The 10,506-nt window shown below is 38.3% G+C and overlaps 1 non-coding gene across 1 annotated transcript; it reads right to left on the minus strand.

Moving 5' to 3' along the window:
• Window positions 1-1,574: 1,574 nt before the first annotated feature.
• LOC122151162 lies at window positions 1,575-1,681 on the minus strand. Its single transcript, XR_006164012.1, has one exon. It is a non-coding gene; the product is annotated as a U6 spliceosomal RNA (small nuclear RNA).
• Between the last annotated feature and the right edge of the window lie 8,825 nt (window positions 1,682-10,506).

A 10,506-nucleotide genomic window follows, 5' to 3' on the forward strand; every position in this document is an offset into this window, starting at 1 on the left:
GGACAGGGCAGGGCACCCAGGCTCCGTCTGAGCACACAGACTGTGATGGAGTTCCTGTGGGCCCAGAAAGTAGGTGGGAGTGGGGGATGGCCTCACCTCTGTTCACCAAGCGGGTGTGGGGTATAAGAGTAACAAGAGGAATGTTGTACCTTTTCAGTCTTACGGGTCCGGAGTGTCCTTTGGGTTTCTGGAAAGCAGAACGTGTTCTTAAGCCCCAGGAATCTGCCAGAGCATTGTCTCTTTAAATATCCAAAATAGTCAAGCTGCTTTTAAAACTTCATAATGGCAGCGGCCTCCGGACTGGCAAAAGTCCACAGCTCAGCCTGCCTTTCTCTTAACCCTCTTCGTTTATTTTCCAGCCACCGTGCACAGTCCTCCATGCGGTCCCTGGCTAGCAGGGCTGATTTTTTGGTTAATTCTTGGGTCCTACCACCATTCGGGAATCTCCAAGCTGTATGTGCTGTCAGGATTGCTCAGGTTCGCTGCTAGACCGCAGCTCTGTATGTCTCCTTTTTTGGTATTTTCCTGCAAATTCTTCTGCTAGTTGGGGTTTAGTCCACTTCTATATCATTCTTCTGTGTCTGTGTTAATTGGTTTCCCTTTTGTTTGTTGAAGAGGGTCTGTGCAGTCTTTCTCCCTAGTGCACCATCTTGCCGGAGCCTATATCTAACTTTTTCAGTAAGTACCATACTGTTTTCCACATCATTTATCATTTTACAATCTCTCCACACCCTCTCCAACATTTGTTGTGTTCTGTCTTGTTGAACTTTGCTGTTCTTTTGGGGTGAGATGATATTTCATTGATGTTTTGATTTACATCTGTCTAATGGCTCAGGTCTGACTTGACAGCACATAACAACAATAAGAATGGCTAATGATCACAAGTATTTCTTCATGTGTTTGTTGGTTGCGTGAATATCTTCTTTGATGAACTGTCTATTCATGTCCTTTGCCCATTTTTGTATTGGATTGTTTGTCTTTTTGGTGTTGAGGTGTTGAAGTTTTCTATACATTTTAGAGGTAAATCCCTTGTCAGGTATGTCATTGCCAAATTTTTTTTCCCAGTCTGTAGGTTCTCTTTTTACTCTTTGGGAGCAGTCTTTTGCTATACATAAGAATTTAATTTTCAGAAGGTCCTGATCATCTAGTTTCTCTTCTGATGTTTGTGCATTTTGGGTCATGCTTGATAGTCTATTTATACCATAAAGGAGGGTCTTTTAAGTTTACCCCTATTTTATCTTTGATGAACTTTATACTTTTGGGTTTTACGTTTAGGTCTTTGATCCATCTTGAGTTCATTTTTGTGTATGGTGTGAGGCATGAGGTATGGCTCTTGTTTGTTTTTTTTTGGCAAATGAATATTTGGTTTTGCCAGCACCAGATGGGTTTCGACCCTTTGTGAAAGATCAGCTGTCTGTATATGGATGGATCTTTTCCTGAATTCTCAGTTCTGTTCCACTGATTTATATTGGTTTATAAACCAGTATCAGGCTGTTTTTACTACTTTGCCTGTATATTATGTTTTGAGGTCAGGACATGTGAGACCTCCTACTTTGTTTTCCTTCTTCAGTAGTGGCAATATGGAATGCTTCATGAATTTGCAAATCATCATTTCACAGGGGCCATATTAATCTTTTCTGTGTTGTTCCAATTTTCGTATCTGTGCTACTGAAGCAAGCACTATTGTAATTGTTATTAATACACTTCATTTTTTAGAGCAGTATTAGTTTTACAGAAAAATTGCAAGGAAAGTTATTGTTAGATGCTGTTAAGTTGATTCTGACTCAGCGGCCTCAATGTGTTACAGAATAAAACTACTCCACAGGGTGTTCTTGGTTGTAATCTCAATGAAAGCAGATCTCCAGGATTTTTCTTCTTCAGTAAAGCTGGGTATGTTTACATACCATATACTTTCCCGCTCAAAGTTTTTCCTGCAAATGAGTGGTACATTTGTTACAGTTGAACCAATATTGACGCTTACATCCATAGCTTAAATTAGGCTTCATATTTGTCTTATACAGTACTATGAATTTGGGACAAATGTATAATGTCATGTAACCACCATTATAGTATGATACAGAATAGTTGCCCTGTCCTAAAAATGCCCTGTGCTCCATCTATTCATCCTGCTTCTCTCCCCCTGAACCCCTGGCAACCACTGATTTTTTCACTGTCTCTATAGTTTTATCTTTTCCAGAATGTTATATAGTTGGAATTCTCCAGTATGGTATATAGCTTTTTCAGACCAGCTTTTTTAATTTAGCAAGATCCTATTAAATTCCCTTCATGTCTTTTCCTAGCCAGTTAGCTCATTTCTTTTTATCTCTGAATCAAATTCTCCGTTGTATGGGTGTATGTACCACAGTTTGCTTATTCATTCACTTACTGAAGGCCATCTTGATCACTTCTAGCTTTTGGTTATTATGAATAAAGCTTCTATAAACATTCAGGTGCAGGTTTTTGTGTGGACGTAAGTTTTCAACTCATTTGGATTAATAGAAGGGGTGTGTTGCTGTATATATGGTTTAGCCTGTGTTTAGCTTTATTAGAAACTGACAGACTGTTTCCACGTGTAGATGCACTACTTTACATGCTCACCAGCAGTGAATGAATGTTCCTGTTGTTCCACACCCTCGCCAGCATTTGGTGGTATCAGTGTTTAGGATTTTAACCATTCTTACAAATTCGTAATGATATCTTATTGTTGTATTAATTGACAATTCTCTAATGACATATAATATTGAGTATTTTTTTATATGCTTATCTGTCATCTGTAGGAGCTCTGGTAGCGTAGTGCCTAGGGCACTTGAGTGCTAACAAGGAGGCTGGCGGTTCAAACCCACCAGCCACTCCTTGGAAGGAAGGTTGAGCAATCTACTTCCATAGTGATACTGCCTCAGAAACCCAAGGAGGGGTCTCTATGAGTCTGGGCCGACTGGACTGCATATGACAACAACAACAACAGCATCTGTCATCTGTATACCTTTTTTAATGAAGTGTCTGTTCAGATATTTTGCCTATTTTGTAATCGGGTTGTTTTCTCATTGAGTTTTAAGAGTTCTTTGTATATTTGGGATACAGTTTATTTTTTAATTGTAAAAATACGCACATCAAACATGCTTCCATTTAATAATTTCTACACATATTGTTCAGTTACAGTGATGATATTCTTCACATTGTGTCACCATTTTCGTTATTGCTACTCCGTTTGTTGCACCCTTATTAACTTTTGGTCTCATAAAGTTCTCTTTAAAAAACACAGTCTTTACTTTTGAACTAAACTATGTTTGTTTGTTTGTTTAATATGACTTCAGGGGATAGTTTCATTTCAAGGTTTGAAGGGTATTACAGAGCAATAATCTTGAAGGTTCCTACAGGCTTTTTTTTTTTTTTTTAATCAGAGGTAGAGTGACACAGTGGCTGCAATAATTGCTTCAAATATAATTACGGTTGTGAAGATGGTGCAGGACTTGGTGACATTCATTCTGTTATGCATAGATCTTTGAAACTTGGAACCAACTTGATGGTACGTTATAATAACAACAATCACAACATGTGCTTTGGAAGTATTTTCTCCCAGTTTGATTTAGCAGTGTGATTTGCAGGGCAGAAGTTAATTTTAATGAAGTTCAATGTAACAGTGTTTTTGTTTTTGGACTGTGCTTTGATGTTGTACTGAAAAAGTCCTCGCCAAGCCCAGTGTCACTTAGATTTTCTCCTAGTTGTCACATAGTTTTGTATTTTACATTTTGGTCTATGATCCATTTCAGTTAATTTTTGTGAGAGGTGTGGGATCTGTGTCTAGATTCATTTTTCTGCATACAGATACCTGGTTTCCTGGTACTGTTTGTTTGAAAGATTCTCCTTTCTTCATTGAATTACCTTTTCTCCTTTGTCAAAAATCAGTTGACTGTATTTGAGTATTTCCTTTCTTGCACATGAAAGGCTAGAAGAGGCCTAAGTTGGGTATTTCCCTTCCCCCAGTTCATTAGGAACTGGTAATATAATTTCTCTTGAGAACGGGCCTTTATTAAAGAGAACAGAATACACTATTGTATTTCTTTTCCCCTGGCAGGAGGCATAAAAGTATTTTCCCCGCCTCTTTATAGTGAGAACTGGGTAGGGCTCCTAGGGTACAGCTCACAAGTGTGGGGTCTCCTCTAGGCCTGGACCTCGAGAAGCTTTTATCTCTCAAGCTTGTTCCTATTTAGTCTCAAGCAATTAGTCACTTGACCTTTGAATATTCCTACCTGATGCTGTCTCCAGTACTGCTCCCAATAAGCTGTGATTCTGAATATCTCTGTGTCTCTGGTTTTCAGAATAGTGGTGACCTCAGTTCCCTGATGGATCTAAGAAGAGTTGTTAACTTTCAGTTTTTCAGTTTTCTTTTCTTGGGAGACAGCAGTGATGACTTGCAAACTCTACATGTCAGACTGGGAACTGGAAGTTTAATTTCTTTTTCATTGTCAAAATTTAATTGACTGTATTAGATAGTAATGTGTGTAGGTATCATTTTTCTGTATCTTCTGTTCTTATGTTTAATGTTCTGGAAAGGTTTTATTAGTTACTTGAAAGTTTCAGTGTTTGAGAGGGAAGGATAAGAGTGTATATGCAGGTCTTGAATGGGTATACCATACCATACCCCGCTGTCCGTTGCTGTTGAATTATTTCCAACTCATAGCGAGCCTAAAGGACAGAGTGTAACTGTGGCACAGAGTTTCTAAGGCTGTAATTTTTGGAGTTTCTAAGGCTGTAATTTTTAAGGAAGCAGACTGCTACATCTTTCTCCCACAGAGTAGAGGGTGAACTGCTGACCTTTGAATTAGCAGCCAAGCATTAACCACTACACCAGCCTGTAAGTTGCAAATATTTTTCTTAGGTTGTCATTTGTTTTATTTACATTAAAGTTTTATACACACGCACACATACACACATATGCATGTATATCTGTATGCTCAGCCTAATTTTTCTATATTCAAATCTATTAATCTCTCACAGTCTTTTTTTGCTTGCTTTTATGTTTAAAAATGAGTACCTATTCCCAAGATCAGCTAAATATTAATAGTTTTCCATTTATTTTTGTGGCTTTATTTTTTATATTTAACTTTTATATTTATTTTAATAGTTGGTATTTGCCTAAGATTTGCTTTCATTTTCTCATGTATGGAACCTTCATGACATATTTGAAAATAAATATATCATCTTTTTCCCAGGCTTTTGGAATATGTTATTTATATATATATACTAAATGCATGTGTATGATGTAGTTTTTCTACAAGATTTTGCTTAACCATTGGTCTGATCTTGGGAATATATCATACTGTTTTAATTATCATTTAATATCACTCCGTGTAGTTGACTTTACATAATTCTTATTCAGAATTTCACTGTCTAGTTTTGACAGAGAAATCATCATTCTCTTAAATGAAGATTTGAACTATGTCAACATTTAAAGAAAATAAAAGCAAAATCTTTTTACTCTTGGAAAATAGTATAAAATTAAAAAATTTAACATCGTCAGAAGATTGGTTCTTTCCAAGAGCATGGTGGGTGCTTTTCATTTTCTAAGCCTTTTTTTTCCCCCTTATCATATCAGAAAAATTTTGAAATTTTTGCACATTCTCAGTATTTTATACTAAATTTATTCATAGGAATTTTCTTTCCTTGTTGCTGTTGTAGAGTATTTTTTCCTTTTTTTTTTTTTTTTAATTGTGATTTGGGTGAAAATTTACAGATCAAATTCATTTCCATACAGCAGCTCACATACACTTTGTCTTATGACATTGACTGCAATAGCCCACAATGCAACAGCTTTCTTCCTACTTCCTCCTCATAATTACTCTTCCCTGTGTCCTCCCTTCCCATGCACTCCTGCCCCCCCAAGCTGTCTCCTTGTGCATACACAGCCTTTCTGTTCTCCCATGATTGATCTCTCCAGGGAGTGTATCTACCTAATGTAAATGTTCAGCTCACATGCCTTTCTTTTGTTTGGCTGGAAGCCACAGGAGTGAGTTCAGGTCCAGATTAGAAGGGCAGCAAAGGGGCATAGTCTCAGGGCTCTCACTAGGCTCTATCAGACCAGCAAACCTGGTCCTTTTTTTTTTTAATAAATGATTTTGAGTTTTGTTCCACATTGTTCTCCCACTCTGTCCAGGATCTCCTACATAGACTCCCCCTCCGAGTGGTTGACAGTGGTAGCCTGGCATCATCTAGTTCTTCTGGTCTCATGGTCATATAGGCTGAGGATCACATGGTATAGTAGTCTTTAGACTAATTATTTCCATGAATCTTTGGTTTTCTTCATTCTTCTTCGCTCTGGATGAGAAGAGATCCATCATTGCATCTAGATGGCTTCTTGTAAGCTTTTAAGATCCCAGTTGCTACTTGCCAAAGTAGGATTTGGAACAATGTTTTTGTGTAGTATGTTATGCCATTTGAGTTTGAGGTCCCCTGCGACCATGGTCCCGAGCTCACAGTTCCAACTACTCACTCCCTCTGGGTAGCTGGCTGTGGCTTGTCCCTTGTCAGCTCTACTATATACCTGGACATTCTTACAGAACATACAAATACACTTTACAGAACATACAAATACACTGTACATGGTCATGGGCACATTCCCCCCTACATAGACATAACTAATTGTTCAGCCTGTCTACCCATCTATCCAGCCATTTATCAATGTTTGTCATCACTGGCAATGCAGTACTGTATGTGCAAAAGAGTTCATCTTTGTTGTCTATACCTCCCATTCACCTCTCTATGTCTTCCTCTTTCTCAATGTCACCGTGTTGATCACTCACATTTGGTACATTGCCCTTCCCTTCACCCATATTAATACTTGTCTCTACCTATCTAACAGTGTTCCCTCCTGTGTTAGACTGGGTTCTCTAGAGAAACAAACCAGCAAAGGTTATATAAAAAGAGAGAGAAATTTATCTTAGGAAAATGGCTCACAAGCGTATAGAAGCCAGCAAGTCCAAAGTCCCTGGAGCAAACATCAGGCTGGAGGCTTTTCTTAGCTTCCACAACTGCAGGGGCTGAGAAGCTCAAGGCTGGCAGGCAGTACACCGGCTGTTGACTCCAATGAATGACGAATCCAGGATCTCCAGGCTGAACAGTGGACTGCTCACTCACAGACAGTTGTAGGCAGAATAACAGAAGCCCGATCCACAGAAGAATGTCTCTCTTCCAAGGATGTCCCTGGATATCCTGGAAGTAGGCCACACCCCTAGGGAAACTCCCCTTGAACAGATTGGCCACTCAGAACACAGTCATCTGATCCCGTCATGGGAACAACCACACAGAACTGGGGTCCAGCCAAGTTGACACACAGCTCCAACTATCATACATCCCTTTCCATTCTACCCCTGGTAACCAACAAAGAAAGTTTCCTTCCATATATAAACCTTTCCTAGACTTTTTACAATAACAGGCTATTATAATATTTGTCTTTCTTTGATTGACTTATTTCACTCAGCGTAATGTCCTCCAAGTTCATCCACATTATATGGTGTTTTGCAGATTCTACATTATTCTTTAGGGTTGCGTAATACTCCATTGTATGTATGTACTTTAGTTTGGTTATTCATTCTTCTGTTGATGGGCACCTAGGTTATTTCTATTGTTTGGCTATTGTAGATAGTGCTGTGATGAACATGGGTGTGCATATCTGTTCTTGTCCTGGCTCTCACTTCTTTAGGATGTGTACCTAATAATGGACTGGCTGGATCAAATGATATTTCTAATTCCAACTTTCAAGGAATTGCCATACTGCTTTCCACAGTGGTTGTATCAAATTACATTCCCACCAGCAGTGTATGAGAGTCCTAATCTCTCCACATCCTCGCTAGCATTTGTTATTTTCTGTCTTATTGAACTTTGCTATTAGTGCTGGGGCAAGATGGTATCTCATTGTTGTTTTGATTTGCATCTCTCTAATGGCTAATGATCATGAACATTTCTTCATGTGTTTTTGGCCACCTGAATATCTTCTTTGGTGAAGTCTATTCATGTCTTCTGCCCATTTTTAAATTGGATTATTTGTCTTTTTTGTTGTTGAGGTGTTGGAGTTTTCTATAAATTTTAGAGAGAAACTTGTCAGACATATCATTGCCAAATATTTTTTCCCAATCTGTAGATTCTTTTTTGACTCTCTTGGAGAAGTCTTTGGAAGCACACAAAAATTTAATTTTGAGAAGGTCCCATTCATCTAGTTTCTCTTCTGCTGTTTGTACATTTTGCGTTATGCTTGATAGTCTGTTTATGCCATATATTAATACCCCTAAATTTGCCTCTGTTTTTCCCTTGAGGAACTTTATAGTTTTAGGTTTCACATTTAAGTCTTTGATCCATCTGGAGTTAGTTTTTTGTATGGTATGAGGAACAGATCTTGTTTCATTTTTCTGGAAATGGATATCCAGTTTTGCCTGCACCATTTGTTAAACAGACAATCTCTCCCCTATTTAACGAATTTCAGCCCTTTTTCAAAGATCAGCTGACCATAGGTTGCTGAATATATTTCTGGGTTCTCAGTTCTGTTCCATTGGTCTATGTGTCTGTTGTTGTACCAATACCAGGCAGTTTTGACTACTGTGGCTGTATAGTAGGTTTTGAGATCTGGCAGTGTGAGACCTCCTACTTTGTTCTACTTCTTCAATATGCTTTACTTACCCAAGATCTCTTTCCTTTCCATATAAAGTTAGTGATTGGTTTTTCTATATCCGTAAAGAATGTTGATGGGATCTAGATTGAGATTGTATTGAATGCATAGATTGCTTTTCATAGAAATGACATTTTCACATTATTTAATCTTCCTGTCCACGAGCATTTTATATTCTTCCATTTATGTAGCTCTCTTATGGTTTCTTGAAGTAGTGTTTTGTAGTTTTTTTTTGTACAGGTCTTTTGTGTCCTTGGTAATATTGATTCCCAAGTATTTAATTTTTTTGGTCACCAGAAAAACCAAACTCACTGTCATCGAGTCGGATCCGACTCATAGCAGCCCCTCCTTGGGTTTCTGAGGCGGTATCACTATGGAACTAGATTGCCCAGTCTTCCTTCCAAGGAGTGTCTCGTGATTTTGAACTGCTAATCTTCTGGCTAGCAGTCAAATGCCTTAGGCACTGCACCACCAGGGAGAATGGTATTTTTCAGCAATCCCTTTGCTGTTTTAGAGGAATGCAACTGATTTTTGTATGTTGATCTTATATCCTGCCACTATGCTAAATTTCTCAATTAGTTCTAGTAATTTTTTTGCCTGAGTCTCTTGGGTTCTCTACTGATAGGATCATATCATCAGCAAACAGAGATAGTTTTACTTCTTCTGGTGGCGTAGTGCCTAAGGCATTTGACTGCTAACCAGAAAGCTGGCTGTTCAAACCCACCAGCCACCCCTCGGAAGGAAGGTTGTACAATCTTCTTCCATAGTGATACTGCCGAGGAGGGGTTGCTATGAGTCAGATCTGACTTGACAGGATTGAGTTTGGTTTTTGGTTTTTGCCAATTTGGATGCCTTTGATTTCCCTTTCTTGCCTTATTCCCCTGGCTAGGACTGCCAATACAATGTTGAATAGAAGTGGTGATAGAGGGCATCCTTGTCTGGTTCCTGTTCATGAGAGGCGTGGTGTCAGTCTCTCTCTTTTTCCGTTGTAATTTGAAGCTATTTAGTTTTGGTGTTGGAGGGGAGGGAATTGATATTTGTAGTATTTTTGGTTTTTAGCTACCTTACTGACCTCTCTTTAGATGCATTTGTTTTTCAGTTATTTTTCTTGAGTTTTCTACGAGATAGTTAAGTATAACTGCAAATAATGCTGTCTTCTTCCTTACTTTAATTTGTATTTCATTTCTTTTTGTCCTTTCATTATATTATCTAGATCATTTAGAGAAGTGATAGAAATTACAGTGGTCATTGCAAGAAATCTCTCGTTCCAGATTTCAGTGAAGATTTCTCTAGTGTTTGATTTTGAGTGTTGCATACTATTTGTTGTTGTTGTTGTTGTTATGTGCCATTGAGTCAGACCTGATTCATAGCAACCCCTCCTTGGGTTTCCAAGGCGGTATCACTGCGAAAGTAGATTGCCCAACCTTCCTTCCGGAGGAGTGGCTGGTGCATTTGAACCGCCAGCCTTCTGATTAGCAGTCAAGTGCCTTAGGCACTATGCTAAATACTCTTTATTGTGTTTTCTTACTTTGTTAAATTCTTGTTTTGATTATTTGGACTCCTTGTGAGACTTCCTCTTTGACCTGCAGGCTATTTAGAAATGCACTGTTTAATTCCAAATATTTGGGGATTTTCCAGATATCTTTCTGCTCTTCATTCTGCTTTCATTTCATTGTGGTCAGAAAATTTATTTGTATGTTTGTTTTACTTTTTTGAAATTTGTTTTATGGCTTTTGAATACAGTCTGTGTTGGTGAATGTTCCCTATGCACTAGGAAAGGATATGTATTCTAATGTTAGCATAGTGGCTAAGACACTTGCCTGTTAACCAGATGGCTGGCGGTTCAA

This window comes from Orycteropus afer, unplaced genomic scaffold (genome assembly GCF_000298275.1).
Source record: "Orycteropus afer afer isolate SDZICR_OR568_19922 unplaced genomic scaffold, OryAfe1.0 scaffold00012, whole genome shotgun sequence".
In the NCBI taxonomy this organism is placed as follows: Eukaryota; Metazoa; Chordata; class Mammalia; order Tubulidentata; family Orycteropodidae; genus Orycteropus; species Orycteropus afer.